General features: G+C 43.4%; 2 non-coding genes across 2 annotated transcripts; both read right to left on the bottom strand.

Annotated features, from left to right (window-relative positions):
• Positions 1–2,613: 2,613 nt before the first annotated feature.
• Positions 2,614–2,767, bottom strand: LOC136692994 (5.8S ribosomal RNA). The gene has a single exon (XR_010802031.1). It is a non-coding gene; the product is annotated as a 5.8S ribosomal RNA (ribosomal RNA).
• A 13,093-nt stretch (positions 2,768–15,860) lies between these two features.
• LOC136692993 (5.8S ribosomal RNA) lies at positions 15,861–16,014 on the bottom strand. Its single transcript, XR_010802030.1, has one exon. It is a non-coding gene; the product is annotated as a 5.8S ribosomal RNA (ribosomal RNA).
• Positions 16,015–20,853: the final 4,839 nt, after the last annotated feature.

Raw genomic sequence — 20,853 nt, 5'->3', positions numbered from 1 at the left:
TTAGTACATCTATGTCCAACAATGAGTCTGTACCCTCTACATCACCTCATAAAGACTCCTTAGTTAAAAAGTCAGAGTTCAGAACTGTAAACAGTGAAATTGACACAGTTAGTCATCTGAAACCATCATCTTGCAGTCTTGATACACTTCCAACCAAATTTTTAAAAAGTGTGTTTTGCTAGTACGGACCTTGCCTGCAGAGGCTGAAACGGGGAGGCAAACTCTGAAGTCTTTTGGGTAAGAGTTCAGGGGGGCTTATGAATGCGTATGAAGCCGGACCCCCCGTTAGATAAAGTAATATGAGAAAAGGGTGGAGATGGGGTGGAGGTGGGAGCAAGTTTAAAACAGGAGGCTCAGTGGGCTTGATAAAGGCCGAACACGGCTCCAAATATGGGGATCAGCAGGAATGACTCAGCGCGGAGGAGCAAGCTGACGTCGTGAAGCAGTCGAGTCAAGATCCGTCTCCTGAACTAAATGAGGCGAGTTTGTCTGTCACAGAAATGACGTGAATTTGCAGGGTATATATAGGGCTGAGAGGAGGAGTTCGGGCGTGGTCCTACTCCCAAAGTTATGTTATTAGCATAACTTCACTTCACATTATAGCACCAGACATACTCCACATTGTAAACACCTCATTCATGTCGGGGGTCTTTCCAAGCTCACTAAAAACTGCAGTTGTAAAACCTCTTCTCAAAAAGAAAAAAATGGAATCATCTCAGATAAGTAACTACAGACCAATTTATAATTTACCGTTCATTGGCAAAATCATTGAGAAAATAGTTTTCAGGCAAATCATTAGTTTTTTGTCAATTAACAGTAGCCTAGACAAATTCCAGTCTGTGTTCTAGTCTAATCACAGCACTGAGACTGCTATAATCAAGGTAATTAATTACATGTGCTTAAATAAGGAGGCTGGAAACGTATCTTTTCTATTACTTCTTAACCTTAGTGCTGCCTTTGATACCACTGACCATAAGATTCTTATAGATAGACCCACAAACTGGGTTGGACTCTCAGGTACAGTCTATATGTGTGTGTGTGTGGGGGGGGGTTTCACATAGTCTCCTGACAAACACTGCTGTGGAATGTGGCATTCCCATTTTCTTCTTTTATATAAAGAAATGGAAACTCAGAGTCTTAAAAAGGTTCAGCATACCTGGGCCTTCCTCCACTACACACTATACATTTTATGGACTACAACATGTCCCCATATCTCAGCTTTGAGATGTGGTAGAGTGAAAATAACCACACCACTGTCTATATCAGGACCTCCCTGACACACTGTGTGGGTTGGAGGAAGACCTAAGGAGGTCACATTTTTCACCTAAAAAAATACTTAGGGGTACCCCTTTGTGTTTTTTTGAGACTACATTTTTGACTGTCTCAGATTTCCTCCATTGTTGATTAAGAAGGCCCTGACTTACAAAGGGGTGTGATTATTTTCAGCCTATCTCATTCCAAAGCTGAGACATGAAGACTAACGTAACTGGGATTTTCTCCCAATATTTTTTTTTTATTAAATTCAATTTCACAAGGTCAGGGGGCACTAGGGCTCTGCTCTGCACCTCACCTTCCGCTCGCTCAGGGTGCTCTTGGCTTCGGAGAACCAATGGTTTAATTTAATAACCTTTCCTATCAGATGACTAACGTTCTGAAAGATGGTGAAGAAAAGGTGTAAGCTTAAAGTCACCATGAATGAAGAGAACAGACATCTGTGGTCTTATTTAAGACAGAGGTTGCTCTTTTGCCTAGAGTGGCTAGTCAAGTTATGGGTGTTTCTATAAGAGTCATGTTCTACCTCTGAGGTGTTTTTTTTTTTTGTTTTGTTTTTTTAAAGTCACCATGAATGAAGAGTATAGACATCTGTGGTCCTATTTAAGACACTGACTTCAATTGGCCAACAGAGGTTGTTATCTTGCCTAGAGTGGCTAGTCAAGTTATGGGTGTGTCTATAAGAGTCATGTGATACCTCTTCAAAGTCCTTTTTCAACTTTCCCTTATGGTACTTGGTTCGCTATTGGGCTTGATCCAGTATTTAGCCTTAGATGGAGTTTACTACCCACTTTGGGCTGCATTCCCAAGCAAACCGATTCCGGAAAGCTCCGTGGGACTCGCTACCAGGCTTTCACCATTTATGGGAAAAGCCACATTCACGAGGACTTGGTCAGCGTTGGGCTCTTCCCTCTTTGCTCGCTGCTACTAGGGGAATCCTTGTTATTTTCATTTCCTCTGCTTACTAATATAAACAGAGGCTGTTCGGGGCACGAGGGGTAAGGACGACCAAACCCCTTGCCGAATTCGGTGCCCCCGACAGCAGGGAGCCCACTCGGGGTGGGGAGAGACAATAACAGATGGACCCAGCCCTCCGAGACCTGCATGACCCAAGCACCTTTCAAAAAAGCCAGCCAGTGGGTAGGGATGGATCCCATCACCGGAGGCCCGAGCGGGGGGAGAGGGAGTTTACGCTGGAGAGAAAGGGAGTGACCACTGCCCTCCCACCTGCCAGAGCTCTCGCACACGGGGGTGGAACCGAGTCTGCACTTAGGAAGACGAAGGGCCGAGGCAGCCCTGCGAGCTTCTAGCCACGGTCTGGGAAGACTGATCGATGGGTAAAGCCCCTCAGACAGGCATGGCCATGGGATGGACCCCCGTGGCCGCAATATGTGTTCGAAAGTTCAATGATTTGTGTCCTACAATTCATATTACTTAATGCAGCTGGCTGCGTACTTCATCAAAGCACAAGCCAAGTGATTCACCGCTAAGAGTTGTATTTTTGCCCGCTCTTACGAACGGGACTTTGGGTACGAGCCTCTTTGACTTGTGCATGCAGAGAGAAGCCTAACCCTGGGGGATTCAGCCGGTCGGCCAGCCCCGCACTCATTGGGTTCCTTCAATGGGAGTGTGTGCATTTGCACTCGCTTTCCACTTCGGGCCTTTCGGGCATACGGAGGTTCGGCCTGCCTGGTTTACTTTCCCCATGTCTGGTGGTGAGTCGCGACCAGCTCTGGTTAGGTGTGGAAGGGCTCGGGGGCGAAGGTAGGTGCGTCCAGAGATGGGGCCCAGCGCCCCTCACTCCAACTTCGCCATTAACACCGGGCCTGCGGAGCAATGTCCTTTCCGCATTCTCCCCCACTGCCATGGGTGTTGGGGCCCCCCTTCATCCACCCAAAGTGGTGCCAGCCTCTGGTTGTCCTCAGTCTGGGCTAGGCTCGCGACGGTGAGAGGGGGTAAGGCCCACATCCTTGAACTCCAAAGTTCAGTGGCTAAATGTAGACCCCGACTGACCCATCTTGAAACATTGACCAAGGAGACTAACATGTATGTGAGTCAAAGGGCCATCAAACCCTGGAGGTGCAACGAATGTGAAGGCCGGCACACGTTGGCTGAGGTAGGATCTCCGATCACCCCTCGTGGAGAGTGGAGCCAGAGCATACATGGTGGTACCCGAAAGATGGTGAGCTATGCCTAGGCAGGGTGAAGCCAGGGGAAACCCTGCGTGGAAGCTCGTAGCGGTCCTGACGTGGAAATCATTCGTACAACCTGGGTATAGGGGCGAAATACTAATCGAACCATCTAGTAGCTGGTTCCCTCCGAAGTTTCCCTCAGGATAGCTGGCGCCGGGCGAAACCCAGTTTTATTCGGTAAAGAAATGATTGGAGGCTGCGGGGCCGAAACGGGCCTGGCCCTACTGTCAAACTTTAAATGGGTAAGAGGCGAATGATGGTGCCAAGTGGGCCACTTTTGGTAAGCAGAACTGGTGCTGTGGGATGAACCGACCATGCGGGTTAAGGCGCCCGACTCCGATGCTCACCAGACCCCAAAAAATCAAATCAAATCAAATCAAATTTATTTATATAGCGCTTTTCACAACTGATGTTGTCACAAAGCAGCTTCACAGAATTCCAGTAAGACAAGATTTGACATGAAATGTAAAGACAAATGTAAAACCCTCAAGTGAGCAAGCCAGGGGCGACAGTGGCAAGGAAAAACTCCCCCAGCTGAGGAAGAAACCTTGGGAGGAACCAAGGCTCACAAGGGGTGACCCATCCTCCTCTGGTCAATCTACTGGTGATGATAGTTAGTAGTCCATGAGAACTTCAGTGTAGGGACAGCTTCAAGGCACTTGGTGGTTGCTGGAGCGTGGGCAGCTGGTCTGAAGCGTGGAGGAGGATCTCGACAGTCATCCATCAGTGTCCAGACAGACAGGTGGGCAGTCGTTTACTCGGAAAGATGTAAAGGGATGGAATTAGTTTTGAACTGTTTTGTGTTTGTAAAGTACAAAATATGAAAATTTCCAGTGTGGCTAATGACTCCGGCAGATCTGACTATGACAGCATTAACTAAAAGGAGAGAACCAGGAGGACACACAGACACGGGAGCATCCTGAAACACTGGCATCCCTCCGCTCCACCGTCAACAAACCTGAGTGATCGCGAGAAGCGGCGAGACGACAGCACCAGCGTCTCAGTATACTATAATTCCCTGTGTCCATGGACCCCCCGGATCTGCCGCCTTTATCTATGGGGGAGCATTAGCTACCAAATGATAAACTAAACAAATGAGTTTTTAGCCTACATTTGAAGATTGCGACTGTGTCTGAGTCCCGAACATTTTCTGGAAGATCATTCCAGAGTTGGGGGGCTTTATAAGAAAAGGCTCTTCCCCCAGCTGAGGCCTTCTGAATTCTGGGAACATTTAAAAATCCAGTATTCTGTGATCTGAGTGAACGTGGGGGCTCATAATAGGAAATTGTATCTTGAAGATATTCAGGAGCAAGCCCATGTAGATCTTTATATGTTAATAACAAAATTTTGTAGTCAATGCGGAATTTAACAGGCAGCCAATGAAGTGATGATAAAACTGGGCTGATATGTTCGAATTTTCTAGTTTTAGTGAGGACCCTAGCTGCAGCATTTTGAACTAGTTGAAGTTTTCTTAAATTGCTGCTGGTGCATCCTGACAGTAGTGCGTTACAGTAGTCAAGCCTTGAAGTAATAAAGGCATGTACTAATGTTTCTGCGTCCTGGAGGGATAAGGCATTTCTAATCTTAGCAATATTGCGAAGATGTAAAAAAGCTGTCCTAGTGATACTACCTATGTGTTGATCAAATGATAAATCCGGGTCAATTATGACACCAAGATTTTTTGCTGCTGAACCAGGTTTAACTGGAAAGTTAGCTAGATTTAAAATTAAGTCTGATAATTTATTTCTTGTCACTTTTGGACCCAAAAGCAGGACCTCTGTTTTGTTGCTGTTTAGGAGGAGGAAGTTACGCAACATCCAGCCTTTCACGTCATTTACACAGTCCTCTATTTTCTTTAATCTGTGTTTGTCATCGGGCTTGGCTGAAATATACAATTGTGTGTCGTCTGCGTAACAGTGAAAGTTAATGTCATGGTTTCTTATAACTGTGCCTAGCGGTAACATGTATAATGTAAATAATAATGGTCCTAAAATAGAGCCTTGTGGAATTCCAAATCTTACTTTAGAATAATTTGAATTTAGATTGTTTACTTTTACGAATTGATAACGTTCCGTTAAGTAAGATTTGAACCATAATAGGGCTGTCCCTGTGATTCCAACCATGTTTTCTAACCTTTCTATGAGAATATTGTGGTCTATTGTATCGAAGGCTGCGCTTAGGTCAAGAAGCACCAACAGGGATACGTGGCCTTGATCAGAGGCAAGAAGAAGATCATTTGTTATCTTGACTAGAGCTGTCTCTGTACTATGATGTTGCCTGAATCCAGATTGGAATTTTTCATATATATGATTCTTATGTAGATATGAACTAAGTTGTTGGGCCACAGCTTTTTCTAAGATCTTAGACAGAAATGGCAAATTAGAAATAGGCCTGTAATTAGACAGTGTAGTAGCATCAAGATTTGGTTTCTTGATCATAGGTTTAATAACTGCTAGTTTAAAAGCTTTGGGTACATGGCCCAGACTAAGCGATGAGTTTACTATAGTTAAAAGAGGATCAATAATAGCTGGTAGTACTTCTTTGAGCAACTTTGTGGGGGTCGATAGTTCTGGTAGGTTTTCTATAAATTGTAGGGCGGTAGATGGTTTTATTATACGCCTTGTAGAATAGCGAGGGTTCTTACATATATTATGGATAAAACGTAGCTCATATGAAATTAAGTAATGATCGGAGATTGCTGAGGATTGCGGTAAGATATTAATTTTGTCAATGTTAAGACCTAGTGTCAGAACTAAGTCTAAAGTGTGGCTGCGGTAGTGTGTAGGCCCTGTTACATTTTGAGTAATACCAATAGAGTCTAAGATTGAGGTAAATGTCTTTTTTAGTGGGTCACTTTCCTTCTCAAAATGGATATTGAAATCTCCTACAATTATAACTTTATGATTGCACACCGCTAGGTTTGTAGCAAAATCGCTGAATTCTTTCAGAAATTCTAAGTAAGGCCCTGGTGGTCTGTAAATGTTGCATAATAAAAATGCGTCCTTTTTTGTGACCGGATTTGTAATAATAGTGGAGAGAACCTCAAAAGAATAGAAGGTGTCACATTGTTTAAGACTAATTTCTAGGGTATTTTGGTAAATTACACATACTCCACCTCCTTTGCCTGATATTCTTGGGCTATGTGCATAATTATAGCCTAGGGGGGTGGCTTCATTTAGTGCTAAATATTCATTTGGTTTAACCCACGTTTCCGTGAGACAGAAAACATTGAATTTATGATCACTTATAATATCATTTACGATGAGTGCTTTTGAGTTTAGTGATCTTATGTTGAGTAACCCAAATTTTAGTTCTGAGGTGTTGCTGCTAGGTGTTGTGTATGATTTAATATTGATTAGGTTGCTGAAACAGGCTGATTTTGTTTTTCTACTTTTACATTTAGTTCGGGGGAAAGACACAGTCTCAATACAGTTGAACCTGGGTGACGTCTCAAGACAGTTCGCAGACGGTCGGTTTAGCCTGTCTGTCTGCGGCCTGGTCCCGGCTCTGGATTGTCAGCAGCTATCTACACTACTCTGCTGACTAACTAAAAGACTATGTGCTATACTGCAAGAAAGTAAGGCAGCACCCTCCCGCGTGGGGTGGATACCATCCCTACCTATAAGACCAGGCTTGCCCTCAAAACGTAACCAATTGTCTATAAAGCCCACTTGATTTTCGGAACACCACTTGGACATCCAGCAGTTTAACGCCCAAAGTCTGCTGTAAGCTTCGTCGCCACGCCGCATTGGTATGGGGCCAGAGCAGATTACGGCATCGGACATCGTCTGGGCCAGTTTAATCACCTCTCTAATATTACCCTTAGTTACCTCAGACTGCCGCAGACGAATATCATTGGCCCCTACATGAATGACTACCCTCGAATATCTCCTATTAGCTAACAGTCTAAGGTTGCCACTAATATCCGGCGCTCTGGCTCCCGATAAACAGCATCTGATCGGGAAACTGAATATACTGGGTCTCAACACTTCTCTCTGCAACTGGATCCTGGACTTCCTGACTGGGAGACCTCAGTCAGTCCGGATCGGTAGGAACACCTCCAGCACCATCACACTGAACACTGGAGCACCCCAGGGCTGGGTGCTCAGTCCACTGCTGTTCACATTGCTGACCCATGACTGTGCAGTGATGCACAGCTCAAATCATATCATCAAGTTCGCTTATGACACGACTGTGGTGGGTCTCATCAGTAAGAACGACGAATCAGCATACAGAGAGGAGGTGCAGCGGCTAACTGACTGGTGTGAAGTCAACAACCTGTCTCTGAACGTGGACAAAACCAAAGAGATGGTTGTAGACTTCAGAAAAACAAGGGGTGAGCACTCGCCGCTGAACATCGACAACTCTGCTGTGGAGATTGTCAGGAATACCAAATTCCTTGGTGTTCACCTAGCGGATGATCTCACCTGGTCCACTAACACCAGTAACATCAAAAAGAAAGCCCAGCAACGCCTCTACTTTCTGCGAAGGCTGAAGAAGGCTCATCTCCCCCCTCCAATGCTCACCACTTTCTACAGAGGAGTCATCAAGAGCATCATGACCAGCTGCATCACTGTCTGGTTTGGAAACTGCACTGGGGCAGATCGCAAGTCCCTCCAGCGGAACGTGAGGACAGTTGAGAAGATTATCAGTGTGTCTCTTCCCTCCATTACAGACATCTACACCACTCGCTGCACCCGCAAAGCACTCAGCATTGTGGGAGATCACACACACCCTTCACACACACTCTTCAACATACTGCCATCTGGAAAAAGGTATCGAAGCATTCGAGCCCTCACATCCAGACTCCGTAACAGCTTCTTCCCACATGCTATCAGACTTTTGAATACCTAGAGACCGAGACTGGACTGAAGAAGCACACACACACACACACACACACACACAAACACTTCTTCATGCAAACACTGGTCTGTTGGACTGTAAATGAGTGTACTGTTTACACATATCCGGTTTACATCATGTTTACATCCAGTTACCATTTAAAGCACAAATACACTTTAAATTGTAGTGTCTCTCTCCCTCACCCCCTCCGTACTTATGGTTTTTGCCTTGTCTTGTATTACATTGTATTGTATTGTACTGTAGGGACATTGTTTTGTATTTTTCTTAGCCATATCTTTTGCACTTTAATGTGTGTGCACTGTTTTATGTTGCACTAGATTTGTACTAGTTGCACTTTAATGTTGTTTATTGTTTTGTGTTCTATGTCCTTTGCACTTTAATGTGTGTGCACTGTTTTATGTTTGCACTAGCTTTGCATTAGTCGCACTTTAATGTTGTGTATTGTCTTATGTAGCACCTTGGTCCTGGAGGAACGCTATTTTGTTTCACTGTGTACTGTAAACTCTGTATACTGCTGAAATGACAATAAACTTCTTGAACTTGAACTTGAACTTGAACTTGAACTTGATAGCTGACAGTTATCAAACCTCTGATTTTGTAGTAGTCTTGAATTTCCCCTGGGGATCAATAAAGTATCTATCTATCTATCTATCTATCTATCTATCTATCTATCTAGTGTGATTGCTCTAGGAACCAAGACTGTTAAAACAACCAGGACAGTTTCAACAGGCTACAGTAGAAGAAACCTGTGAAATTCCTCATCAATTTGTTCAACACATGTGCTGTCAAAATTGTTACGGACTTCTATAGAGAATGTCAACTTTGGAAAGGGATTTTCGGAACCTGCTATCAAAGTTTAAGGACTGGCATTTAGGAGCTGTGCAAGGATTAACAGTGAGTGGGACTCTGAGCAGCAGACAGCGGGCTGATGAGTTAACCCCCTGGAGTCTGAGGGGTTTTCTGACACTCTGGTGTAGTCTGACATGCCTTGATTGTTTTACAAATTGTACGCATCTGAAATTATTTTTTCTCGAAAGTGTTACACATGCATTTTTCAGAACTATCTCTGCAACAACAATGTTGAATCAGTAAGAATGTCATACATCTATATTTTGATTAAATTTACTCTAAACTTAGACTTTCCAAAAACAGAAGTGCTGATATACTGTGAAAAAACACATTCTAGACATTTCTCACCGGGACCTTTGAGGTCAAAACTTTGTGAACACGGGTCTTGGCAACACACTGCTGATTCTACTTTTCATAAATTGTATGTAATGTTATACTTAGGACATAACAAATGTGAGGTGACACTCTGTTTTTCTCAGTCACTGGCTCCTACATTGCATATGTATGAAGATAGGTGCGAAAACTGAGGTGCGAGGTCCCCACCCCACTGCCTAATGAATGGCCCATTAGCTGTCACCACCACAGCTGTCAAAAGAGAAGAGACCAGAGGCAGAGTTTATCACAGTTTATTTAAAAAAAAGAGAACTAAACAAGCAATAATAATAAAAAAATAAATAACTGGCATGAATAAAAATAAATGGAAAATGTGTTCACATGTAAAGATAGTGATAATATACTAAAGATAGTCATACTGTATATCCTTGTGTGTGTATATATATTTGAGTCAGTTCAACAAAAGGTGCCAGTCCCTAAAACAGTTTCTGTCTGGATGCATGCAAAGGTAGACATCACACTGTTCACACTTCCATGGGGTTTTTGCATACCACACAGCTGTTCAACAAGGCCTTGTGGGTCAGGCTGTCCTGTTGCATAAGTTGTTGAATGTAGGCATTGGTAGCAGCAATGTCCAAGAAGTGAAGAAACAGTTTTCTGTACCACTTCAAAGTTTTGTGCTGAGTTGTGTAATGCAAAATGCTAAACTTACAGAGCAGATGGGACCATGTGTTTACACGTTGGTGGTTGCAGACTTGGTTGACGCCGTTGTCATTGCTTGGAGGTGGAGTATTTTCCACATTTCTGAAAGAAAAATAATAAGAAATGTGAGCTTCTGAGCGGTTACAAAGATTAGCTATACATGCCAACAGTCACTACAACTAATAATTACTTGTATTTCAAATACAGTACTTAAATATGACCTATGTATAGCAGTACATAGCATAACAAGCTACATAGGATGACTATTACATTCACATATGACATTACCACACTAGGCTAAACATATACAGCCATTTAGCACTCTCAGCATGCACACTCAGATTAGCAACAGGCTACACTTGAATGTCCTGTTTACACAACAGCAGGTTTTTTTTTACATTAATTTATGCTTTCATATACAAAGTAATACTTATTTAATTTATTCTTTATTTTAATTTACCCGGAATTCGCGGAGTGTACACTGTAAGCGCGAAGCGTGGGTTTGTTTCATTTGAAAGGAAATATTTCACTTACCTATCACAAAAATCCTCCTTCGGATCAATCCGCATCTCAAAATAAATCTTTCTTCGTCACTGTCCTCCCCGCTTTCGTCAGATTAGCTGAAATACTCTTCATTTTCCAGAACAAAGCTCCTCCACAGTGCCTCCACAGCTGCCGTGAGTGTGACATGACGAAGCTCCACGAAAATAATTCCGTGACATGACGAAGCTCCACGAAAATAATTCCGCGACATGTGCTCTTGTGTTTGTAACAAGCGAATGGGCGTTTTCATGCAAATTATCAGCCAATGATCCTCCACTAGCAGCTGCCGAATTACCATAGTGTCAACATATGAATGGCAGAACGCGTCTATGGGCGGAACAAAAAAGCTTGTGCCTCAAAAATGTGCCGGTTGTTGTTTACGCTTCTCTCACAAGAATATAAATATATATATCGTTTCATCCTATATATAGTTGGAAAGTAGACCCTTCAAGGTTTCCGAGGTATGTTGTATTTTTTTTTTAGGATAAAATCTCGCAGAGTTATATACGTGTTTATGTGGAATTTAAATTCCATAGCCGACCTCAGAGGGTTAACAAAGCAGTGGACAGTGGAGGGACACAGATCCAGACCAGAGGATTGTGTGGATGGCAACACTGCTAGAGACAGGCAATGGGTGCAGACTAAACCTAGACCCAATACGCTGTGCTTTGTATAGCTCTGTAGTCTTGTCTTCTACTCCATGTACCACAGCTGGTCAAGGAAATCCAGCTGCTAAATCTTACACTGCGTCTGAGAGATCACAGCACAGAACCAGAACAGAATATCAGCCTTACTCACTTCAGCTGAAAAACAGATTTTAACCACTGCATGCCCTTTGTGAGAATTATAAACGCAGTGAACACAACACCCTAACTGTCAGGACTGAGTGGACTGACGGAGTGACTTTTTATTTACACCAGAAGATACAAAACAAAGACAGAATACTTAGACCAAGAAAGACCTAGACTGAGAGACATGGACAGAGGGGCTTAGACAGAGAGAAGGAACTGGACTGACAAACCTAGACACAGAGAGAGCTTACACAGACTAAACCTAGACAGAGGGAACTAAACAGACAGAGACATAAACAGAAAAAGCTAAACAGACTAATCTTAGATAGAGCTAAATAGTAGAGGTGGGCGGATCAATCCAAATATCGATAATAATGATACCAATGCTGGTAGTGGTATTAATCAATACTTGTGGAAAAAGATCGATACTCAAGCTTTTTTTCTAAAGTGTGTGTGCGAGGCAGCGCAGAGCACCCTCCCCCTGCTTAGCCATGTTGTGAAGAGAAGCGCGCACACCCCCACCCGCTTCGTCAAGTTGCGAGGAGCAGCACCCCCCACCACCCCCCGAAGACTTCCGGTATCAGTATCAATATCTCACAAATAAATCACACTTACTTAATGATTTTATTACAGCACATGGGCTTGATTTTATACTCTTAACTGAGACTTGGCTAAACGAATGTAGTGCTGCAACTGTTTTAATGTAGTCGACTCCTCCAGATTTCATTTTTTAAATGTATCTCGTGCCAGTAGAGAAGATGGAGGTCTAGCTGCTCTGTTCCATGGTTCTTTTAAGTGTAAGCAGTTATCATTTGGTGACTTCAACATTCAACATTCGAGTACCTCTGTGTAGTTCTGAATGGGACACCACAGATATTACTAGTAACTGTCTACAGGCCTCCAACCCTAGCCCTAACCCTGTGTTTTATTTCTGATTTTGACCATTTGATTATTGCTGGTGACTTTAACATACATATTGACAATCGTGAGGATGATTTTACCAAGGAACTACATGCCATATTGGACCCTTTGGCTTTTCACAGCATGTTACAGGCAGTACACAATTTCATGGTCACACGCTGAATGTCGTTATCTCAAAGAGTCTCAAAATATCAGAAGGATGTTGCGTTGTCAGGTCACTACTGTGTGCTCTTTGATATGTGGGCCTCATCAGTCATCATGGGCAGAAGGGTTCTTGTCAAGAAAAGGATTATAAACAACTGCACAGCTACACTTTTCATGAGTAAAATGTACACTACACCATGTTAACAATCCAACTCTGTTGATAATCTGCCAAATAGTTTTAATCCAAAAATTGTCAGTGTTATGGATTAGATTGCGTCAGCTAAAGTGAAGGCTTTGTCTTGCAAACAGAAAGCACCATGGAAAACTGCTTCTGTTGTGCAAATCCAAAAGAGGGAATGTCACAAGGCAGAATGCAGATGGCATAAAACGAGTCTTCATTTTCACAAAGAAAAATACAAAGATAGTCTACGTGAATACAACATGATAATATTCAAAACATGACAATCCTATTTCTCTAGCATCATCAACAACATTAACAACAGCAAAATCCTCTTCACCGTGGTCAACAGACTTACAAACTGTCCCACACCAATAGCGCCTGAATTAGTATCAACTAAGAGATGTAATGAATTTCCATTATTTTTTAACACTAAAATCCAGAATATCAGACAAGTGATTAGTACATCTATGTCCAACAATGAGTCTGTACCCTCTACATCACCTCATAAAGACTCCTTAGTTAAAAAGTCAGAGTTCAGAACTGTAAACAGTGAAATTGACACAGTTAGTCATCTGAAACCATCATCTTGCAGTCTTGATACACTTCCAACCAAATTTTTAAAAAGTGTGTTTTGCTAGTACGGACCTTGCCTGCAGAGGCTGAAACGGGGAGGCAAACTCTGAAGTCTTTTGGGTAAGAGTTCAGGGGGGCTTATGAATGCGTATGAGGCCGGACCCCCCGTTAGATAAAGTAATATGAGAAAAGGGTGGAGATGGGGTGGAGGTGGGAGCAAGTTTAAAACAGGAGGCTCAGTGGGCTTGATAAAGGCCGAACACGGCTCCAAATATGGGGATCAGCAGGAATGACTCAGCGCGGAGGAGCAAGCTGATGTCGTGAAGCAGTCGAGTCAAGATCCGTCTCCTGAACTAAATGAGGCGAGTTTGTCTGTCACAGAAATGACGTGAATTTGCAGGGTATATATAGGGCTGAGAGGAGGAGTTCGGGCGTGGTCCTACTCCCAAAGTTATGTTATTAGCATAACTTCACTTCACATTATAGCACCAGACATACTCCACATTGTAAACACCTCATTCATGTCGGGGGTCTTTCCAAGCTCACTAAAAACTGCAGTTGTAAAACCTCTTCTCAAAAAGAAAAAAATGGAATCATCTCAGATAAGTAACTACAGACCAATTTATAATTTACCGTTCATTGGCAAAATCATTGAGAAAATAGTTTTCAGGCAAATCATTAGTTTTTTGTCAATTAACAGTAGCCTAGACAAATTCCAGTCTGTGTTCTAGTCTAATCACAGCACTGAGACTGCTATAATCAAGGTAATTAATTACATGTGCTTAAATAAGGAGGCTGGAAACGTATCTTTTCTATTACTTCTTAACCTTAGTGCTGCCTTTGATACCACTGACCATAAGATTCTTATAGATAGACCCACAAACTGGGTTGGACTCTCAGGTACAGTCTATATGTGTGTGTGTGTGGGGGGGGGTTTCACATAGTCTCCTGACAAACACTGCTGTGGAATGTGGCATTCCCATTTTCTTCTTTTATATAAAGAAATGGAAACTCAGAGTCTTAAAAAGGTTCAGCATACCTGGGCCTTCCTCCACTACACACTATACATTTTATGGACTACAACATGTCCCCATATCTCAGCTTTGAGATGTGGTAGAGTGAAAATAACCACACCACTGTCTATATCAGGACCTCCCTGACACACTGTGTGGGTTGGAGGAAGACCTAAGGAGGTCACATTTTTCACCTAAAAAAATACTTAGGGGTACCCCTTTGTGTTTTTTTGAGACTACATTTTTGACTGTCTCAGATTTCCTCCATTGTTGATTAAGAAGGCCCTGACTTACAAAGGGGTGTGATTATTTTCAGCCTATCTCATTCCAAAGCTGAGACATGAAGACTAACGTAACTGGGATTTTCTCCCAATATTTTTTTTTTATTAAATTCAATTTCACAAGGTCAGGGGGCCCTAGGGCTCTGCTCTGCACCTCACCTTCCGCTCGCTCAGGGTGCTCTTGGCTTCGGAGAACCAATGGTTTAATTTAATAACCTTTCCTATCAGATGACTAACGTTCTGAAAGATGGTGAAGAAAAGGTGTAAGCTTAAAGTCACCATGAATGAAGAGAACAGACATCTGTGGTCTTATTTAAGACAGAGGTTGCTCTTTTGCCTAGAGTGGCTAGTCAAGTTATGGGTGTTTCTATAAGAGTCATGTTCTACCTCTGAGGTGTTTTTTTTTTTTGTTTTGTTTTTTTAAAGTCACCATGAATGAAGAGTATAGACATCTGTGGTCCTATTTAAGACACTGACTTCAATTGGCCAACAGAGGTTGTTATCTTGCCTAGAGTGGCTAGTCAAGTTATGGGTGTGTCTATAAGAGTCATGTGATACCTCTTCAAAGTCCTTTTTCAACTTTCCCTTATGGTACTTGGTTCGCTATTGGGCTTGATCCAGTATTTAGCCTTAGATGGAGTTTACTACCCACTTTGGGCTGCATTCCCAAGCAAACCGATTCCGGAAAGCTCCGTGGGACTCGCTACCAGGCTTTCACCATTTATGGGAAAAGCCACATTCACGAGGACTTGGTCAGCGTTGGGCTCTTCCCTCTTCGCTCGCTGCTACTAGGGGAATCCTTGTTATTTTCATTTCCTCTGCTTACTAATATAAACAGAGGCTGTTCGGGGCACGAGGGGTAAGGACGACCAAACCCCTTGCCGAATTCGGTGCCCCCGACAGCAGGGAGCCCACTCGGGGTGGGGAGAGACAATAACAGATGGACCCAGCCCTCCGAGACCTGCATGACCCAAGCACCTTTCAAAAAAGCCAGCCAGTGGGTAGGGATGGATCCCATCACCGGAGGCCCGAGCGGGGGGAGAGGGAGTTTACGCTGGAGAGAAAGGGAGTGACCACTGCCCTCCCACCTGCCAGAGCTCTCGCACACGGGGGTGGAACCGAGTCTGCACTTAGGAAGACGAAGGGCCGAGGCAGCCCTGCGAGCTTCTAGCCACGGTCTGGGAAGACTGATCGATGGGTAAAGCCCCTCAGACAGGCATGGCCATGGGATGGACCCCCGTGGCCGCAATATGTGTTCGAAAGTTCAATGATTTGTGTCCTACAATTCATATTACTTAATGCAGCTGGCTGCGTACTTCATCAAAGCACAAGCCAAGTGATTCACCGCTAAGAGTTGTATTTTTGCCCGCTCTTACGAACGGGACTTTGGGTACGAGCCTCTTTGACTTGTGCATGCAGAGAGAAGCCTAACCCTGGGGGATTCAGCCGGTCGGCCAGCCCCGCACTCATTGGGTTCCTTCAATGGGAGTGTGTGCATTTGCACTCGCTTTCCACTTCGGGCCTTTCGGGCATACGGAGGTTCGGCCTGCCTGGTTTACTTTCCCCATGTCTGGTGGTGAGTCGCGACCAGCTCTGGTTAGGTGTGGAAGGGCTCGGGGGCGAAGGTAGGTGCGTCCAGAGATGGGGCCCAGCGCCCCTCACTCCAACTTCGCCATTAACACCGGGCCTGCGGAGCAATGTCCTTTCCGCATTCTCCCCCACTGCCATGGGTGTTGGGGCCCCCCTTCATCCACCCAAAGTGGTGCCAGCCTCTGGTTGTCCTCAGTCTGGGCTAGGCTCGCGACGGTGAGAGGGGGTAAGGCCCACATCCTTGAACTCCAAAGTTCAGTGGCTAAATGTAGACCCCGACTGACCCATCTTGAAACATTGACCAAGGAGACTAACATGTATGTGAGTCAAAGGGCCATCAAACCCTGGAGGTGCAACGAATGTGAAGGCCGGCACACGTTGGCTGAGGTAGGATCTCCGATCACCCCTCGTGGAGAGTGGAGCCAGAGCATACATGGTGGTACCCGAAAGATGGTGAGCTATGCCTAGGCAGGGTGAAGCCAGGGGAAACCCTGCGTGGAAGCTCGTAGCGGTCCTGATGTGGAAATCATTCGTACAACCTGGGTATAGGGGCGAAATACTAATCGAACCATCTAGTAGCTGGTTCCCTCCGAAGTTTCCCTCAGGATAGCTGGCGCCGGGCGAAACCCAGTTTTATTCGGTAAAGAAATGATTGGAGGCTGCGGGGCCGAAACGGGCCTGGCCCTACTGTCAAACTTTAAATGGGTAAGAGGCGAATGATGGTGCCAAGTGGGCCACTTTTGGTAAGCAGAACTGGTGCTGTGGGATGAACCGACCATGCGGGTTAAGGCGCCCGACTCCGATGCTCACCAGACCCCAAAAAATCAAATCAAATCAAATCAAATTTATTTATATAGCGCTTTTCACAACTGATGTTGTCACAAAGCAGCTTCACAGAATTCCAGTAAGACAAGATTTGACATGAAATGTAAAGACAAATGTAAAACCCTCAAGTGAGCAAGCCAGGGGCGACAGTGGCAAGGAAAAACTCCCCCAGCTGAGGAAGAAACCTTGGGAGGAACCAAGGCTCACAAGGGGTGACCCATCCTCCTCTGGTCAATCTACTGGTGATGATAGTTAGTAGTCCATGAGAACTTCAGTGTAGGGACAGCTTCAAGGCACTTGGTGGTTGCTGGAGCGTGGGCAGCTGGTCTGAAGCGTGGAGGAGGATCTCGACAGTCATCCATCAGTGTCCAGACAGACAGGTGGGCAGTCGTTTACTCGGAAAGATGTAAAGGGATGGAATTAGTTTTGAACTGTTTTGTGTTTGTAAAGTAGAAAATATGAAAATTTCCAGTGTGGCTAATGACTCCGGCAGATCTGACTATGACAGCATTAACTAAAAGGAGAGAACCAGGAGGACACACAGACACGGGAGCATCCTGAAACACTGGCATCCCTCCGCTCCACCGTCAACAAACCTGAGTGATCGCGAGAAGCGGCGGGACGACAGCACCAGCGTCTCAGTATACTATAATTCCCTGTGTCCATGGACCCCCCGGATCTGCCGCCTTTATCTATGGGGGAGCATTAGCTACCAAATGATAAACTAAACAAATGAGTTTTTAGCCTACATTTGAAGATTGCGACTGTGTCTGAGTCCCGAACATTTTCTGGAAGATCATTCCAGAGTTGGGGGGCTTTATAAGAAAAGGCTCTTCCCCCAGCTGAGGCCTTCTGAATTCTGGGAACATTTAAAAATCCAGTATTCTGTGATCTGAGTGAACGTGGGGGCTCATAATAGGAAATTGTATCTTGAAGATATTCAGGAGCAAGCCCATGTAGAGCTTTATATGTTAATAACAAAATTTTGTAGTCAATGCGGAATTTAACAGGCAGCCAATGAAGTGATGATAAAACTGGGCTGATATGTTCGAATTTTCTAGTTTTAGTGAGGACCCTAGCTGCAGCATTTTGAACTAGTTGAAGTTTTCTTAAATTGCTGCTGGTGCATCCTGACAGTAGTGCATTACAGTAGTCAAGCCTTGAAGTAATAAAGGCATGTACTAATGTTTCTGCGTCCTGGAGGGATAAGGCATTTCTAATCTTAGCAATATTGCGAAGATGTAAAAAAGCTGTCCTAGTGATACTACCTATGTGTTGATCAAATGATAAATCCGGGTCAATTATGACACCAAGATTTTTTGCTGCTGAACCAGGTTTAACTGGAAAGTTAGCTAGATTTAAAATTAAGTCTGATAATTTATTTCTTGTCACTTTTGGACCCAAAAGCAGGACCTCTGTTTTGTTGCTGTTTAGGAGGAGGAAGTTACGCAACATCCAGCCTTTCACGTCATTTACACAGTCCTCTATTTTCTTTAATCTGTGTTTGTCATCGGGCTTGGCTGAAATATACAATTGTGTGTCGTCTGCGTAACAGTGAAAGTTAATGTCATGGTTTCTTATAACTGTGCCTAGCGGTAACATGTATAATGTAAATAATAATGGTCCTAAAATAGAGCCTTGTGGAATTCCAAATCTTACTTTAGAATAATTTGAATTTAGATTGTTTACTTTTACGAATTGATAACGTTCCGTTAAGTAAGATTTGAACCATAATAGGGCTGTCCCTGTGATTCCAACCATGTTTTCTAACCTTTCTATGAGAATATTGTGGTCTATTGTATCGAAGGCTGCGCTTAGGTCAAGAAGCACCAACAGGGATACGTGGCCTTGATCAGAGGCAAGAAGAAGATCATTTGTTATCTTGACTAGAGCTGTCTCTGTACTATGATGTTGCCTGAATCCAGATTGGAATTTTTCATATATATGATTTTTATGTAGATATGAACTAAGTTGTTGGGCCACAGCTTTTTCTAAGATCTTAGACAGAAATGGCAAATTAGAAATAGGCCTGTAATTAGACAGTGTAGTAGCATCAAGATTTGGTTTCTTGATCATAGGTTTAATAACTGCTAGTTTAAAAGCTTTGGGTACATGGCCCAGACTAAGCGATGAGTTTACTATAGTTAAAAGAGGATCAATAATAGCTGGTAGTACTTCTTTGAGCAACTTTGTGGGAATTGCATCAAGTGTGCAAGTTGTACAGTTTGCGGAGGTGATAATCTTCTCTAGTTCTAATTGTGGGAGTGGGCAAAAGGTTTCAAGTCTTTCTTTTACAGTTCTATTATGTTTTATTTCATTCACATCAGGTGGCAGCCAGGATGGATTTGATCCTGTGGCTAGAGTTTGTTGTCTAATATTCTCAATTTTATTATTAAAAAAGTCCATAAAATCTTTACTGGTGAGAGTTGCTGGAATTAGTTGTTCAGAACCTGCTTGATTTTTTGTAATTCTAGAAAACACACTAAACAGTGCTCTCGGATTATTTTTATTATGGGAGATCAGCGAGGCCAGATATGCTGAGCGAGCTTTAGTGAGGGCATTTCTATACTCTATAAGGCTGTCCTTCCAGGCAGAATGGAACACTTCAAGCTTGGTTGATCGCCATTTCCGCTCTAGTTTTCGTAATGTTTGTTTTAAAGTACGGGTCTTATCGTTATACCATGGTGCGAGCTTTTTCTGTCTTATACTTTTATGTTTAAGTGGTGCTACCTTTTCTAAAGTAGATCGACAGGTATTTTCTAGGTAATCAGTTAGTACATCTAGGTCCATTGGGTCTGATGGAGTTGGAACTGGGGTCGATAGTTCTGGTAGGTTTTCTATAAATTGTAGGGCAGTAGATGGTTTTATTATACGCCTTGTAGAATAGCGAGGGTTCTTACATATATTATGGATAAAACGTAGCTCATATGAAATTAAGTAATGATTGGAGATTGCTGAGGATTGCGGTAAGATATTAATTTTGTCAATGTTAAGACCTAGTGTCAGAACTAAGTCTAAAGTGTGGCTGCGGTAGTGTGTAGGCCCTGTTACATTTTGAGTAATACCAATAGAGTCTAAGATTGAGGTAAATGCCTTTTTTAGTGGGTCACTTTCCTTCTCAAAATGGATATTGAAATCTCCTACAATTATAACTTTATGATTGCACACCGCCAGGTTTGTAGCAAAATCGCTGAATTCTTTCAGAAATTCTAAGTAAGGCCCTGGTGGTCTGTAAATGTTGCATAATAAAAATGCGTCCTTTTTTGTGACCGGATTTGTAATAATAGTGGAGAGAACCTCAAAAGAATAGAAGGTGTCACATTGTTTAAGACTAATTTCTAGGGTATTTTGGTAAATTACACATACTCCACCTCCTTTGCCTGATATTCTTGGGCTATGTGCATAATTATAGCCTAGGGGGGTGGCTTCATTTAGTGCTAAATATTCATTTGGTTTAACCCACGTTTCCGTGAGACAGAAAACATTGAATTTATGATCACTTATAATATCATTTACGATGAGTGCTTTTGAGTTTAGTGATCTTATGTTGAGTAACCCAAATTTTAGTTCTGAGGTGTTGCTGCTAGGTGTTGTGTATGATTTAATATTGATTAGGTTGCTGAAACAGGCTGATTTTGTTTTTCTACTTTTACATTTAGTTCGGGGGAAAGACACAGTCTCAATACAGTTGAACCTGGGTGACGTCTCAAGACAGTTCGCAGACGGTCGGTTTAGCCTGTCTGTCTGCGGCCTGGTCCTGGCTCTGGATTGTCAGCAGCT

This window comes from Hoplias malabaricus, chromosome 3 (genome assembly GCF_029633855.1).
Source record: "Hoplias malabaricus isolate fHopMal1 chromosome 3, fHopMal1.hap1, whole genome shotgun sequence".
Lineage (NCBI taxonomy): Eukaryota > Metazoa > Chordata > Actinopteri > Characiformes > Erythrinidae > Hoplias > Hoplias malabaricus.
Note: the sequence above shows the minus strand (reverse complement) of the source record. Positions and strands in the feature narration are given on the sequence as shown.